The sequence below is a fragment of the Protopterus annectens genome, chromosome 6.part1 (genome assembly GCF_019279795.1).
Source record: "Protopterus annectens isolate FY-2018-M chromosome 6.part1, PAN1.0, whole genome shotgun sequence".
NCBI lineage: Eukaryota > Metazoa > Chordata > Ceratodontiformes > Protopteridae > Protopterus > Protopterus annectens.
The window spans coordinates 267,187,264-267,205,007 of NC_056738.1; the positions used below are offsets into that span (position 1 = coordinate 267,187,264).

General features: G+C 45.2%; 1 protein-coding gene across 2 annotated transcripts in view; it reads left to right on the forward strand.

The window, feature by feature from the left end:
• UBE2F (ubiquitin conjugating enzyme E2 F (putative)) overlaps positions 1 to 17,744 on the forward strand; it is a 2,002,640-nt gene that overhangs the window by 357,401 nt on the left and 1,627,495 nt on the right. The gene's annotated exons all lie outside the window — the stretch shown is intronic.

A 17,744-nucleotide genomic window follows, 5' to 3' on the forward strand; every position in this document is an offset into this window, starting at 1 on the left:
AAAGTTCTTCTAATCCTGCTGCTGTTTCTACATCTACAGATAAGCCATCCAAACTTCTATCCTCTTCCAGGCTTTTACCTTCTGATAAGGACAGAATTATGGGGAAAACAGTGTATACTTCTGCTACTTTGGCCTTTAGAGCTATTCATTTTCAGACTTCCATGACTAGATATGTACTGGCTCTTCTTTGTCAGCTTGGGGTGGGCGTGGGGGTTGGCTTAAATGCCTGATTTAGACAGTAAGATTTCTGCTCTTTTTCTTCTGAGGTGTTCTTCTCTTGGGGCTCGTCATTCCATTAAATATGGCTGTGATGGTGCTGATGCTTTTTCCAGGGCAGCTGCATCTAGTTCTGTCATGAGGAGATGCTTTTTTTTGCGCCTTCAGGTTTTACCTGAGGACATTAAGGCCAGACTTTGAGATTCCACCTTAGTAAACCAGAATCTCTCTGATACTGCTGCAGAACAGCTTAAAACTCTTGAGGGTAAGGATAAGTTTACGCAAGACCTGAAGCAAATCTTTGTTTCCCCTGTACATAAGTTCCAGAGGAACTGTCCATCTAGGTGATCTTCTTTTGTCAATAGGTAGCCTAGACAACCTGCTTAGAGCAAGAGGGTTCCTAGGTTGATTTTGCCAGACAAATTACTTGAGTTCTAAAGACCAAAAACCTTCTTTTCCTGACAAATCTGCCTGTATCTGACATCAAGCCTCCCCTTCCCCTCGACCAGATTCCACTGTCCCCTCAGGCTAGCCCTTTCCTTTCCTGTTTGGCAACAGATAACCACAGACTCCTGGGTTTTCTCCATCATCCAGAACATTAATGTATGACATGAAAGTTCCTTTCTCAGCATTCTCCTTGCCAGCTTTCCTCATTTTCCTTTGGTTCTGTGGGATCTGGTGTATCAGGGAAACCATCTGTTTCCTTTTCACAGCAAGAAACAGGCTTTTATTCCACAATGTTTCTGGTTTCCAGGATGAAGGGGATAATGGGAGGCCCATTCTAGACCTGTCCTTTCTCACCACCTTTCTTAAGGTCCCTTCCTTCAGGATGTTGTGTCTTCAGAAATTTTTCCCTCTATTGCTTCCTCAACCTTTTCTGGTATCTCTGGATTTGAAAGACCCTTGGCTCCATATTCCTGTTTGCCCTATGTTCAGGAAGTTTTTACATTTCTCTGTTTCTTCCTCTCATCAGTTTTATGATTTGACTTTTTGTCTTTCTTCAACTCGAGAGTCTGTATCAAATGCCTGGCCCCTGTGGTAGCTTTCTGTAGACTTCAGGGAATTCAGATGTTTCCTTATTTAGATGACCTTCTAATTTTTGCCCCCTCTTAGCAGTTCCTACTTCAAAATCTACACTTCGCTGTGCTTCATTTTCAAAAGAGAGGGTATCCTGCTGATATGTATGATAAATATGTAGTTGAAATGAAGAGAGCAAGAAACACCAGAGGTAGACCCTTTTTTCTGAGGGAGCCAATAATACACCACAGGTGAATGGCAGTAATGATGGTAAACTTAGATTCTCCCTTACTTTTAGCAGTGACATTAGTATTTTTTGTGAAGTATTTAAAAGAAATTGGAACATCTTGAAAACTATTAGAGACCTGGATGATTTTATAGAAGATGCACCTAGTTTTGCTTTTAAAAATAAGGGGTCCCTTAAACGTGAACTATGCTATGGCAACAAGAGTAATAGACTGAACAATTTATCTGAAAGAAAAGGCACTTATATATGCAGGAACTGTTCAGCATGCAGGTATATTCATTCATGTACCACATATATCCACCCTGATCTGCGCTTTGAATTACAAGCTAGGCAGTATGCTGACTGCAGAACAAAAATATAGTGTATTTTGCTTTCTGCATAATATGCAATGCTTACTATGTAGGAAAGACTAATCGTATGCTAAAGGAACGCATACAGGAGCACTACAGAAATATTTCTAATAAAAAGGAAACAAATGCTCTTTTTAAGCATGTAGAAACTAAGGGCAGACAACATTCCTTTAAATTCATTGTTCTAGAGATTCTGCATGAAGGAATGAGGGGTGGGGACATAAAAAACAGGACTGAGCTTGCAGAGCAAAGATAGATACTCAGATTGAATTTACATACCTCTCCAGGGATTAATGAGGCAGTGTCCCTGAAACCCTTTCTAAAAGCTAGGACACTTGAGCATTAATGAGTTATTATCAGACAAATGTATTTTTTGCTATACTTTTTACTACTTTTTAAATGAAGTCCTTATATGAAGTTTTAGCATGCATAATTGAATAATTGAGGTTTATAATTAATGTTTTAATTGATTGAGTGTATAAAAGTAGGTGTATGAAAGGATTTTATTTGAGTCTGATGAAGCGGTTGAGAGGATCGTGAAAGCGCTTACTTTTTGTCTCTACAATTAAAGTGGATTTATATCAGCTGTGGTGCCTGGCTCAGCCTGTTTTTCTTTATATCTGATTGTTTTGTGTGAGCCAGTTCTTTATCGGGTAGCTGGTGCTATTTTCTTTGCTTTGGGTAATATAGTTTTGATTCATTTCAGACACCAATTTTCTGAGAACATGTTTTAGATTTTTCAGGAGGCCAGAAACCCCACTATTAGAAAATTGAATCAAAGAGAGTTTCTATTTGGTGTCTCAAGCATGACCTGGACCCTTTTTCTTTTTTTTTGGGGGGGGGGGCCCTACGGTCTTTATATTTATGCGAGTTACTCTGGTTTGGCATATTCATTTGTTAAAGTTCATTGAACAGCCATTTCCACCTTTCTGCCTGTGAATCTACCTTTGGCTTCTAGTCTTGAAGTCAAACATTTTTTAAAAGGCGTTCTTCATATCAGGCCATCAAGAAAACCTATTCCTCCTCCTCCTTGGGACTTTTGTTTTGTTCTTGAAAAATTGACTCAGTCCCCTTTTTAATTTGCTTTTTCTTCTTCCCTAAAACATTGTAATTGGAAGACTGCACTCTTGGTTACTCTTACTTCTGCTAAGAGGGTATCAAGCAGTCATGGTGGTTCATCCTCTTGTTTTTTTCACAAGGGTAGAGTGTGTGTTTGTACCAGTCCTTCTTTTATGACCACGGTAGCTAATGATTTGTCCTAGAATTAGTCTATCTTCCTTCGTATTTTTCTTTTCCACAGGCTATTAATGAGAGGGTTCTTTACACCTTGGATTTAGATAGACAGTTCAGATATTAATTGGACAAGTCAAAACATGTCAGGATGTCAGAGTAACTTTTTATTTCCTTTCTTGGCAGGAAATTGGGTTTGATGGTGTCTGGACAAACCATCTCCTTCTAGATGTCTTAAGGCCATTTCCTTTTAGTATTCTTTTCAGGGCAAGCAGCTTTCCTGTTCTGTTCATGCTCATTCTACTAGGACAATGGTCTCTTCTTGTGCTTTTTTTCAAGGGTCTAGATACCAGAGCCATCTTGAAAGCTGTTACTTGGTCTTCTGTTCACATGTTTACCAAACGTTACAAGTTGAGTATCCTTTCCAGAGCCAAGACAGGTTTTGCCAGTGCCATCCTTCATCGGTTTATGAAGGGCTGTTCTCTGCTTTCCTCATCTCATACTTTCTAGTAGCTTCTGTACTCTCCTAAGAGTAAAAATACCACAGCAGTGATAAGGAAGACATAGTATAGTTGTCTAAGATATTATCATAATAGTAGATAGTCTGCTTCTCATTGTTGCAGTATTCTGTCCCTCTCTCTTACCCCCTATTACTTTCTTTCACCTTGTTCCTAGCAAAGGGGTCTTTCTTCCATCCTTTTCTCCTTCTTTTTCTCTTCTTTGATATACATCTTATTGCCTTCTCTGTGGTTCCTCTGGTTCTTCTAGGGCACTTTAGTTCTGAGGTTAGTCATCCGTATGTCATACATGTACCTTATGCATTGTACATAAGATGTGTCTGACATGTGATTCCAAGAAGGTGTGAAGGCTTTGGTATACTGGCCAGATGCTAGGCTATTCTCAGCCGGATATTCAAAGAGTAAGGAATACTGCTGTGACGCCTGTGCACTGGCCCAGTAATCAAGGAGCCTCAGTCCTCACCACTAGTACCAGTGAGGGGCATGCACATTGAGAAGGATAACAAGTATGCACACAGTAAAGTACATTTTCCCTTAAGAGCACACAGAGATCACAGTCAGTCTGGGACTGGTTTCTCCCTTTCTTTCCAGATCCCCAGTAAGACTCCCCACTGGCACAGCTATAGGGTACAGGTCTCAGCCTAGTGGTCAAGCTAAAACCTCCAGCACCCTCTCTGTCCAAGCAGTGCTTCGTGTCCGTGCCCAAGTAGCTGACACACTCACACTTTGAGATAAGAGTTGTATACAAATACACAGACACTCCTGGGGAAGGCTGGTACAGGTTCTCCAGCTATGCCCCCTTCTCGCCCAGACTATAAGGTAGAAGTCACTGCCACCAACCACTGATGTCAGCTACTAATAAGGCCTTTACCAAAGGGTGTCCCATTTTAGTGTGCAATGTTATCATTCTCCAATTAGTGAGTATGACTAACCGCAAGGCTTATTGGAGTGGATTGGGCAGTATCACTATATACATGCAATGTATTATAGAGCTTAAATTATCTCTAACAAAATAGCCACAGTTGAAAGGTTTAAAAATGTTTAATAATAAATAAATACACAAGACAAATATCCTCAATTTAACACAGTGCTAGTCAAGAGTTCAAACACAGGAAAATGCTTAAAATAATACTATAGAATAGTCTGACACAAATATAGAAAACAGCTAGTCTAATCTTACTATTTTCAATCTATTTCTAAGAGAAACAGTGTTCTTAATAACTTGCATACAAAGCAAAGGCAGAGTGCTGGTGGTGATGACAGTTCTGAAGACTAATGCAAAATGCTTGGATTCTCTTTCTCTCTGAGAAAGTCTTAAATTTATAATACATCTCTGCTGATTCATTTTAGTTTACATCATTCTTGACACGTTACTGGTTTAATTTCCCAGGCTAACAGAAACTCAGAATGTTAACAGTTCTTTGATCTTGCACTTGGCCAGAAAACCACAGCAATAAAGTACATTATACATGTAAAATCTAGAAATTAACTCTGGTCTCGAAACGATAGAAAGAATTTGCTGGTCCAGACATTCTGTCTGTGAGCTTTGATATCAGTCATACAATGCTTGACTTATCAGCTTTCTTCCAGCAGAGTGCACTGTGGTTACATTTTTGAAGCTCAGTACAACATATAGTTTAATCATAACATATAGTTCTCTTTTACATTTGTAAAACCAGCCTTGGATTATATTAATATTTACAACTCACATATAATTATTTACAAGACTCTGTCTGGCTGGGCTGGCAGCCTTTCAGTTTATCACAACTGCGATAATTGAGAAGTGGGACATCCACTTTTATCTTAATGTCTTACACAGCTGTACTGTATCAGCCACAGACTGATGATGGACACTTTTGTTGTGCTGAGAGGCCACCAAGATTAAGAATATGATCCCTACTGCAGAGCAGGATTCTCATCAAGTATTTTGGAGCTCTAAACAGATTGATGTCCTGCTGTCACGTTCCTGCTACTACTTCTGGTACCTCACTACCGGAATCAGCAAAACCAGCCTCTAATGCTTTTCTGAAATCAGCTTGTCTGTGTTTCTCTTGCAGAGTTTTCGGTCTTTTTCCTTATTTTGTACTGAATAAAAAGCATTCTTTATTTAAAAAGTATTTTTTTACTTATATTTTTAGTGTGTGAATATGACTTTGAAGTGTGAAGGTTATATGTGATTTAGTGGATAGAGATATCCTAATATAAAGGTTGAGATTCGGGGGTGAGGGGTTATCAGTACATACTTAACCAGTAAAGGCTGTAATTAGCTAAATGTAACTGCCAAAAGTAGGAGCTTCTCAGGTTCCAACCTGCATTATTGACTTGAACTTAATCAATATGGAAATAATATATTTCTTGTGGCTTGCAAGTACTTAGATGAAATCCATACTAAATCGTAATGTTTGCTTAAGATTTCATCTTGCTTTTGAAATGTGATGACAGAACTGCCAGATGTTCTTCGTGTTTCACTGTTGCAGTCATTACATTTGGGTTATCCTGCTGGCAGGTTGCCCTCAGTCGGCCTGAATTCCAAAGTCTTGGGTCCTGCGTCAGTTGCTGTCGCCTCTTCCCTGACGTCAGGTCGTCAGGAGTATAAAAGATGCAGCCGACGCCATTTTATTTAGTCTTTCTTGCCGTGTGGTGCCTGAAGCAGAAGCAGTTTGCAAGTGCCGGTTGGCCGACTCCTGAGATTTTCATGTTCGAGTTTCAGATCCGAAGTCTTAAAAGCCAAGTACCCCACTGGGGAAACTTTTCTTGCTCCAGACCGATGTCAGAAAAAGTTAATAATTGTATTTCTTGTGGGAAGCAAATACCTCATAAGGACTTTCATTCTTACTGTATACCTTGCCTAGGCCCTGACCACGACGTTGCTAGTTGTCGGTTTTGTGCTAGATTTAACCAACGCACTATTAAGCGTCGGTACGATTTTGCATTAAGCTACTTTGGGCAAAGATTTAATTATACAATGTCGTCGGATAGCCATCCTACTACCGGAGTTCACACAAAACGAAACGAAAAAGACAGGCAACCGAGGTCCAAAACCGACGATGAACCTTCTAAGCAAGTCACCGGTTCGCCGGTCCTCAGTGAGGTTCTTTCGCAGCCCCTGACGCCCGCTACTTTAGAGTCGCAGGCCGCTACCGACTCCCACGTGGAGTTGGCCAGGCTGTTGGAAACTCAAGGTATTGGAACCTCGGCGATTATTCCCTCAGATGGGTCCGGAGCCGCTGAGCAGGCATTGGCTTCTGAGGGTGTATTCAGACCTAAACAATTATATATTAAACAGACTTCAAAGACAAAGGCTAAAACACCTTTAAATGCAAAGAAACAAGTTCACCAGCCACAAGGACAGGCCTCCATGTTCAAAAAACAGATGCTCAAAATGGCTGAAGACTTAATTACCTTGATCAGGGGTTCCCATCCCCCTCCTGATAAGAGGCCTAAGCAAGAGACAGACTATGAATCTTCAGATCAGGTTTCCATTTCTTCTGATTCCTCTTCTGATCAGAAATATTCTCTTCTCCCCTATGAGGATTCTGATGCTGAAGAATCAGTTCCTTCAGCTTCTCCTCCTGAGGACTACTCTTTTGGGGAAAACTTGCATACCATGAGGGAGCACTTCCACTGTGAGAGCCAAGATTTTTCTGAATCTAAGAAAAGGCTCAGAGACTTCCTTTTACTACCTCAACACAGGCCTCTAGCTATTCCACCTGTGTTAGACATTGTAGATGATGTGTTCTCGGAGTCTAGTCTGACCCCTCTTTACCTCCAGCTCCTGTTAAGCCGGAAAGATACTACAGGGTTCCTGACTCTCATAAATTCCTTTTCAAAAACCCTACTGCAGACCCAGAAACTATTTCTCAGGGTCCGAAAGAGGTCAAGACTTCTACTGCAAAAAACCCTACACCCTCTGACAGGGATTCTAGGGCAATGGATAGATGGGGAAAAAAGATTTACACATCTGCTACTTTGGCTATAAGGGCCTTAAATTGCCAGTTTCATATGCTCAAATATCAGCAATATATCATGACACTGCTTAAACAGAAAATGATGGCAAATTCTGAATGTGAAAAAAACAAAGAAATGCAGGATTTATTGCATGCAGCTATACAGGTTGGAAAGCATACTTTGCAATGTGGGTTTTATTCTCTGGAGGCCTCCTGCAGGGCCGCTGTTATGGGTTCTGTCATTAGGAGGCATGCTTGGTTAAAGGGACAAAATCTGCCTGACCATGTTAAAGCAAAATTATTAGATGCTCCTTTACAACATGATACCTTGTTTGATGTTAAGGCAGAAGAGGTGTCAAAGAAAATGGAGGACAAAGCTAAATCTATGCAAACGGTCAATGATTTCTTACAGGTACAGCCACCTAGGTTTAGCAGATACTGGCCTACAAAGAATTGGTCCTTTCCAGTCTCAGACAGACCTCAAAGGGGCAGATCCAGATGCCCTAGAGGCAGATCACAACCGCAAGGTTCCTACAGGTCTAAGCAGTGGAGTGCTTTTACCTCCAAAGGTGGAGAAGACAAATCACAACCATAAAGGAAACAGTCCCTATGACTTCCCCCTGTCTGCACCAAGCACTTATCTTCTGGCAGCACCTTTAGGGGGAAAACTAGCACTTTTTTCTCAAAATTGGCACATTATAACCCAGGACAAATGGGTTCTAGACATAGTGTCACAAGGCTACAAGTTTCATTTCTATACCCTGCCAAGGGCAAACGGTTGGCCAGACCTGCCAAAAAAATCAATGGGCAGAGGCTCAAAAATAAGTCGCAGCTCTCATGGACATGAGGGCTATTCAATAAGTGCCACAGCAAGAGCAGGGACAAGGATTTTACTCAAGACTGTTCTTGGTACCCAGAAAGGACAAAGCATGGAGACCAATACTGGACCTATCTATTCTAAACACTTTCCTGGATATACCAAAATTCAAGTTGTTGACCTTACAGCAGCTTCTGCCCATGCTGGGCAGCAAGGCTTGGCTCGTGACTTTAGACCTAAAAGAGGCATACCTGCATGTCCCAATGAGACAATCATGCAGAAGATACCTCAGATTCAAGGCTGGCTCAAAGCATTACCAATTCTCTGCACTGCCCTTTGGCTTATCTACTGTGCCCAGGGTCTTCACAAAGTGCCTGGCACCAGTAATTGTTTATTGCAGACAAAGAGGAATACAAATATATCCTTACTTGGACGACTGCCTCATACAAGCAGAGAACAAGGACATTCTACTACAGCATCTGACTTTTGTGATAAGACTTTTTAAAATACCTAGGGTACACAGTCAACAAAAAGAAATCAAAACTAGTACCCTCTGAAGAGATAATATTCCTGGGTACAAGCTTAAATACAACTGCCCAGAAGGCTTATCTCACTCCAGACAAAGGCAACTGACTGTCTATTTCAAGGAAATGGCAACAAAGGCCCAGTTATCTGCAAGAAAAATTATGCAGGCTTTGGGCTTCATGGCATCCTGGATCTTACTAATTCCATATGCAAGACTGCATATGAGGAAAATTCAGTGGTACCTAAAACGTGTCTGGACACAACATTGCCACAGTCTGGAAACAATGAATCTGAAGTAGTTACTTCATTTGTTCTGCAACCTGTGGGTCTCGGATCCGACCTCGGATCTGACCGGCAGCTTTCCAAGCTTCAAGATCCGAGCTCCTAGCTCCTCCCCTCTACCCATAATCCCCTGTCACCACCACACTACCTCAGATCATTTTTGCCGCGGCTTGATCACAAGCAACTTGAGAAGAGCTGCTGAGCTTACTAGCAGGGAAGTGATTTTTTTTTCTTAAATTTTCGACAAATTTAAAAGTGTGTGTGTTGAGAGAGAGTTTCTCTGCCCTTTTTTATTTTCGGGATTGGCACTTTGGTTTAGTTAACCCTTCCCTAGGTGTTTGGGCGTGTGAGTGCGTGTGTTGGAAAAATGGCCGAGGGCCATAAGGCTTTTTTTTCTAAGTGCACTGGGTGTGGCCATAAGCTTTCCCCAGCTGATGGCCACACTCAGTGCGTTATATGCCTGGGGGTTGCCCATTTGTCTTAAGACTGCCAGGTTTGCGCAGCCTTCAACCCCCGGGCTGTGAGGGACAGGAGGAACAGGCTTATTCTGGCAGGATTGCTTCCCCCGGAGGAGGCCTCTTCCTCCTCTCCCTCCAAAGTGCAGGCTGGAGGAACAGGCTTATTCTGGCAGGATTGCTTCCCCCAGAGGAGGCCTCTTCCTCCTCTCTCTCCAAAGTGCAGGCTGCCCAGGTAGCTTCGGCACCCTTGACTCCCTTGACTCAGTCTGGGACTCAACCTCCCACTGTTGCCTTGAGTACGAGGGAAGTTCAGTCTTCTCCTTCTAGGGAAAAGCACAGGGAGAAGCACCGGACATAAGAGGCGAGCCGAGCCTCATCCCTCGGCTCAGCCATCGAAGACTGCTAAATCGCCCCCGAGGGTGTCCGGACCTTCTCCTTCTCGGCTCCGATCCCCTTCCTTCGCCAGAGCTGGAGGAGGAGCTCCGATCACCCTCGAGGTCGTCGAGGTGGCCTTCCAGGCCCGCCTCTATGACCTCCTCTAGATCTACTAGGTCTCTCTCTGACGCCGATATGGACAGGATGATGCGTCAGTTTCTGCAGACCCAAATGCAGATGGGGTGCTCTTGCCTCCCCCCACAGGGGGGGAGTGCAGCTTCAATATTTGCCCCGATTTCTCCTTCTTCAACCCGGATCTGGGTTTTGGAGTCTTCGGATCCAGGCCCTTTCGGAGCCGGGGTTTTGTCGGCGCCGGTGGCCCAAGCCTTCCTGACGCCGACCATACCCTCGAGTATCTCGGATCCGAGTTCTCGCGGCCGTGGGCCAGACATCGGATCCGTGGGAGCGGGTGCCTCTTTGGCGCCTCCTATGTCGGAGAGCACCTCCCTCTCAGATCCGACGGCTTCGGCTCCGACTCCGATCCCTATCTCTGAGCCGAGGAGACTGCTCTCGGGGCCGGAAGAGAGTAGTTCTCCCTTGGCGTTCGAGGTAGTGGAGAGGGTACTGTCGATGTCTTCCAGGTCCCCTACCCGGGCTTTGGATCCTGCCTCTCCCTCACTACATACGGGTCTACCTTCCATCATCCTTCCATCAGGACAGTCTACTTAGACCCTCCAGTTGGTTCCCTCGGAGGAACAAGAGGCCGTTGACGAGCCCTCTTCTGATAGTCCCACAGAAGAGGTGCCTCGTAGCGGACGGTAAAGGAGGCACATGGACTCCCCAGTCCGTCACCACAGATACAGACTTGGAGGAAAGGAAGGTTCCCAAGGTCATTTCGAGGATGCCTCCTTGGGAGACATCAGGGAAATGTTGCGTATTAGGGGGGGGGGGGTCTGCCCAAAAACCTTCCTTGGATGAGTCCGTATTTCTGGAGGCGTTTGAAGCGGGCCCATCTACCTCCTGGGTGTCCCCACCGGCAGATCCCCTGGTAGATCTCCTGACTACCAGGGCTTGGAAGGAGCCCGACACCGTGGAGCCTATCCCACGCCGGCCGGATAAAATCCTTAGCCCCCCTTCAGATAGGCAGGCTTGGGCTAAAGGGTCTCCAGTTGATGCCATGTTGGTGGCTGCTGCCACTAAGAGAGAACTCTCCCAGGAGAGCTCCACGGTCCACCCGCCGAACAAGGAGTCCCGGGTGCTGGACTGTATAGGGAAGCGGACCTTTGCTTCAGCAACCTTCTCTGTGAGGGCGCTGAATTATATGGCGCATGTCGTCAGGCTGCAACGGGATTTGATCAAGGAATACACTGCAGCTCCACCAGAGTCCATGTCTGTCGAGGACAAAACCATGTTCTCGACTCGTATGGCCACTCTCAAGTCCATCTCAAATACGTCCATGCGGCTACTGTCTTATGCTACGGAGGGAGCTGCAATGACCAGCGAGGCAGGTGTTGTCTTGCGACGCCACGCCTGGCTCCGCCTTTGTAATTTCGCGTCCTTCGTGAATGCACCCTTTGACGGCTCTTTGCTTTTTGGCAAGACCGTATGCGATACACTAGTCCAAAGCGAGAAGGACGGGAAGACGCTGTCTGCCATTGGAGTCCGCTTCTCGAGCCCCCAACGTTCCTTCTCAAGGAATCAGAGGGGGCAAAAGAAGCTGTGGTTCCGTAAGTCTCAGCAATCCTATCCAGCTTTGGACTCCGTGCCCTCCAGAGGCAGAGGGGGGCAGGGTGGACGCCAGCCCAGAGGCAGAGGGGGAACCGCGTAACTTCGGGTGTAGGGAGCCTTTCTCCGAGAGACCCGCGCAGCAGCCCTGAGGGCTTACCCCGACTGTCCAGCTCTGGAGGCAGTCGAGGGGTGTTTAACGAAGCACCTGTCAATGTGGGAGTCCATCACGAACGATCGATGGGTGCTCCGAATTATATCCAGAGGCTACAAAATTCCCTTCCTATTTCGTCCTCCCTCAGGTGGTCACCTCCCCGATGTCCCACCCAATCAAAGAGAGGCGGTGCCCGTAGAGATTTCAAATTTGTTAGAAAAAAAGAGCCATCCAGCGGGTCCCCCCAGAGCAATCCGGATCGGGCTACTACTCGAGGTTCTTTTTGGTGCCAAAAAAGACGGGGGACCTCAGGCCCATTCTAGACTTGTCCGCCCTGAACATGTTTGTCCCCAAAGAAAATTTCCGGATGGTCACTCTACAATCTATTCTCCCCTTAATGCAGGAGAACGACTGGATGTGCTCGATAGACCTCAAGGACGCGTACTACCACATTCTAATGGACAGATGGTCCAGGAGGTTCCTCCGCTTCCGGCTAGGGGCCAGTCATTACTAGTTCAAGGTCCTTCCGTTCGGACTCACCTCAGCCCCCAAGGTATTCACCAAAGTCATGGCAGTGGTTGCGGCCCACCTGAGGCTTCAGGGCATAAGGGTCTTTCCATACCTAGACGACTGGCTCCTCACAGCAACCAACAGGCATCAACTTTGTATCGCGAGGGACTATGTTCTGTCTCTTGCCGACAGTTTGGGCATTTCAGTCAACATACCGAAGTCTTTTCTTCATCCTGTGCAAGCATTAGATTTCATAGGAGCCAGACTAGATTCCCGATCTTCTCGGGCCTTCTTGACCCCGGACCGGCTGTCCAGCCTCTCACTCCAAGTTTTGGCTCTTCTTCGCACCAAAGCTCCGCCGGCGGAGTTAGTCCTGAGAGCACTAGGCTCGATGACAGCAGCTATCGGCCTCTCTCTCCATACACGCCTAAGGATGCGTATATTACAGTGGACACTCCAAGTTCAGTGGTCACTGTTACACCATCCATTGAATACTCCCATCCCCCTGAGCAGGGTTTGCAGGGAATCCCTTTTTTGGTGGCTTCACTCCCCAGAACTCAGGCAAGGGAGACCTTTTGTGCTTCCCCTTCCCCAGGCCACGTTAACCACGGATGCTTCTCGCCTAGGGTGGGGGGTGGGGGGCATTGTTTGGGCAGAAACATCCAAGGTACATGGACCTTGTCAGAGACCGCCTTGCACATAAATGTTCTGGAGATGAGGGTGGTGCTTCTAGCATTGCAGGTTCTCCAAGACCTTCTACCTCTAGGAACGATTGCAATACAGACAGACAATATGTCAGTGGTCTGGTATATAAACAAACAAGGGGGAACCAGATCCTACCCTCTTTGTTGAGAAGCCATGAGAGGTGGGAATGGGCGATATCCACCAACCGCTTTCTGATAGCAACGCACATTCCGGGACGATCCAACATCCTGGCGGACAAATTGAGTCGAGTAATTCTCAGTCCTTACGAGTGGTCTCTCAATCCGAAAGTTGCGAAGGAGATTTTCCACAAGTGGGGTTGGCCTCGCTGCGATCTCTTTGCTACTCCCCAAAACACAAAATGCAGCGAGTTCTTCGCAATTCTTCCCCCAGAAGGGGAGAGCCCCAGAGACGCTCTGATTAATGCTTGGCCTCCCGGTCTACTCTATGCTTATCCCCTGCTTCCACTCATGGCTAAGTTCATTCAGAAAGCCGCACGGTTGGGGAGCAAAATTATCCTCATAGCCCCATTCTGGCCTCGTCAAATCTGGTTTCCATACCTGCAGTCTCACAGTCTCTCCTCCCTATTTAATCCTGGATCCCATTCCAGATCTGATCTCGCACCCAACAGGGTGCCCAACACCGAACCTGGTAAACCTCAAGCTCGTGGCTTGGTTGATCCAGTTCCACTAATGGCAAGGACTCCCGGCATCTAGTCACCAGTGAAAACTATTCTGGTAGCGGCTCATGAACAGTCCACCAGGAAAATCTATAATAGCAAGTGGAAACGATTTTCTATCTGGGCTGACAGCCAGGGTCTCAACCCTTTTACTGTTCCGATTCCTGCAGTCTTGGATTTTTTGCCCATGATATTTCAACAAGGGGCCAGTGCATCAACGGTGAAAGTACAGTTGGCAGCAATATCCCATTTTCATGTGGGATACTGATTAGGATCCCTAGCATCTACAAAATTGTGTAAGACATTCTTGCGTGGGACTTAACCTTTGTTCTGCAAACCTTAACGAAACCTCCTTTTGAACCTGCAGCTTCTGTACCTCTTAAATTTCTGTCTTGGAAAACAGCATTCTTGGTAGCCATAACTTTTGCTAAAAGGGTTTCAGAGCTCCAAGCTTTGTGCATGAAACCTCCCTACCTTATTTTTCACAATGACAGAGTGTCTCTCAGGACTGACCCGTCTTTTTTACCAAAAGTGGCATCTGTGGCAAATATCAATCAGACTATCAATCTGCCAGTGTTTTTCAAGAATTTTCAAAATAAGGGAGAATACATGTTGCATACACTAGATGTACATAGACAGTTGCATTTTTACCTGCACAGGACCAAAGACGTTTGTAAGGCTGATCAACTGTTCATGTCCTTTGCTCCTCCATCCATGGGGAAACCTATCTCCAAAGTGACACTGGCTAATTGGATTTGTCAATGTATTTCTCAGGCTTACAAGGCATCGGGCAAAACAACCCCATTTAAAATTTGTGCACATTCCACACGGTCCATCGCAACTTCTGCAGCCTTCTGGTCCAGGATGCCATTGGACGACATATGTTTAGCAGCCACCTGGTCTTCTGCTCATATGTTTATTTCTCATTATAAGATGGACATGATATCTAGAAGCAGGGTGTCATTTGGCTCTGCGGTGCTTCGGAATATTCTTCCATAGGCCACCCAGGTTTTTTTTGTTTAGGTAGCTGGGGACTCTGTCCCACAGGTTGCAGAACAAATGAAGTAACTACTTCAGATTTAGAAGTTATGTACTCACCATAACGTTCCATCTGAGTAGGTACTTCATTTGTCTGCAACCATCCCCCCTGCCATCCCCCTAACCTGTATTGGGTTTCTAGGATCATTTATGATTCTTTGAGAATAACTGAACCTGTTTATTGTACAGGTTTATGAGGTGATACAGCAAAACCGATCTGAGGTAGTGTGGTGGTGACAGGGGATTATGGGTAGAGGGGAGGAGCTAGGAGCTCGGATCTTGAAGCTTGGAAAGCTGCCGGTCGGATCCGAGACCCACAGGTTGCAGACAAATGAAGTACCTACTCTGATGGAACGTTATGGTGAGTACATAACTTCTAATTACTCTAATTCCTTGCCTGCAACATAAATTTTGATGGTGGGCAAAGGCTTGTCACCAAAACAAGGGACAGCCATTCTCACTACCCACAGCCAGGCAGAGCCTAACGACGGATGCATCAGATTATGCCTGGGGGGCACACATGGCAGGAAGAGGCATTCAGGGCACCTGGTCCACAAACCAAAAGCATCTACATATAAATCAAAAAGAGATGCTAGCTGTTCAAAATGCCCTGACAGCCTTCAAGGACCTACTTCATCTGGGACAACTACTGATAGACAACACCACAGTCATGTGGTACATAAACAAGCAGGGGGGCACTCATTCTTATCCCCTGTGCAGACTAGCCATGGCTTTATGGGACACAGCATTGACTTACCAAGTTCATCTGCAGGCACAATTCCTGCCAGGAAAGGAAAATACTCTGGCAGATGAACTAAGCAGAAACCTCATGGATCCCCACAAGTGGCACCTGGATCCACAAGTCTTCAGCATGATAACAATGAAATGGGGACGCCCGGACATAGATCTATTTGCCTCCCCTCAAAACAATCAACTAAAAAGATTCTGCACAAGGACTTATCACAGACAAGCTTGGAAAGTGGATGCCTTATCTTTCAACTGGACAACCCTATCAGTATATGCCTTTCCTCCACTGCGTCTCCTCCCCAAAGTACTCCTAAAGGTCAGGCAGGAGAAACCAAAAATTATTCTGATTGCCCCAGACTGGCCACACCAGTACTGGTATCCAATCTTGAGGAACTTGTCCCAATGCCCAGCCTGGACCTTACCTCAAATACCTCATCTACTGTCCCAGCAAAACAATCAGATTCTGCACAGCCAACTCAGGACCCTAAACCTGGCAGCATGGCGGATAATGTAGCCATACAAACCACACCTCTCAGTAGAGCTGTGATGGATGTTATTTTAGAAGCCAGAAGGCCTAGTACTAGAAAATCCTATGCTGGGAAATGGAAGAGATTTTGCACTTGGAACCAAGCTCAAGGAACTGATACAGCTGTCCCAAATATTCCTCAGATTTTGCAATATTTAACTGAGATGCTGGACAAAAGCCTATCTTTTCCATCAATTAAAATCCATGCCTCTGCCATTTCAGCTCATTACAATACAGAGCCACCACTCTTTTCTCATCCTTTGTTAAGGCAGTACCTCAGAGGAGCCAAAAACTTAAGGCCTCCAAGGGGAATGCCAATACCTGCATAGGACCTCAATTATGTCTTGTAAAAACTCACCTTACCTCCTTTTGAGCCAGCTGCTACTGCGGACATAAAGTTCTTATCTTGGAAAACAGCTCTGCTCCTAGCAATAACTTCTGCAAGATGAGTTTCAGAGCTACATGCTCTCATGGCTGTGGAACCCTTTTATCATTTTCTATCCAGACAGGGTCTCTCTGAGAACAACCCTACATTTATGCCTAAGGTGGTATACAGTGTAGCACTTAACCAAACAATTCATTTGCCAACTTTTTATCCAAATCCACAGAATAAGGGGGAGAAAATTCTGCATTCTTTGGACGTACACAGACGACTTAGATTCTACTTGGACAAAACTAAAGTTTTCAGAAAGACAGAGCAATTACTAATGGCATATGCAACAGCATCACAAGGAAAGGCCATCTCCAAGCAGACTATTTCAAAGTGGATAGGTCACTGCATTCGTTTCTGCTACTCACAGCATGGCAAACCAGTGTCTAAGGGCATTAGGCCACATTCAACCTGTGCTGCAGCCACTTCTGCAGCCTTTCTCAGGGGAGTACCAACCAAAGACATTTTGGAGGCTGCTACTTGGAGTTCAGTGCATACCTTTACAAAACATTACAATCTGCCTCTTTACTCTAAATCCAGGGCAGGCTTTGCCACTGCAGTTCTGCAGGGCCTCATAGCCACTCCTAATGCTGTTTAGCTCTAGCCCCCCAACCATAGCTTTGGGACTCAACCCAAATGTAATGACTGCAACAGTGAAACACGAAGAACGTAGTACAGTTGTGTACACTTACCATAAATGTAGATGTTCGAGTGTATTCGCTGTTGCAATCCAGGTTACCCACCCGCCATCCCCCTTATTTTTGCTGGAACTTATCTTTACTTCTCTAATCTATACAACCTAGGTGGTGTATTTGTTTATAGATGAAGGTAAAGCTTATTTTGGTGCATGTATGTTTTATTTACATAATTTTAGCCTACCCTTTTGGGGGCACCTGACATCTGGGGCAAGAAAAACTAAATAAAATGGTGTCAGCTGCATCTTTTATACCCCCTGACGACCTGACGTCAGGGAAGAGCCGTCAGCAACTGACGCAGGACCCAAGACTTTGGAATTCAGGCCGACTGAGGGCAACCTGCCAGCAGGGTAAACCAAATGTAATGACTGCAACAGTGAATGCACTCGAACATCTACATTTATGGGAAGTGTACACAACTGTACTTTCCTGAACCAGGTAAAAGAGGTGACTAAACAGCTGTGATCCTGCTGTGATAAGAGTGCAGGCTGTCTGTAGTCTGTACCTAACATACAAGAATGTCTTGTAACCCACTTTATAATCAAATATTTCAGGC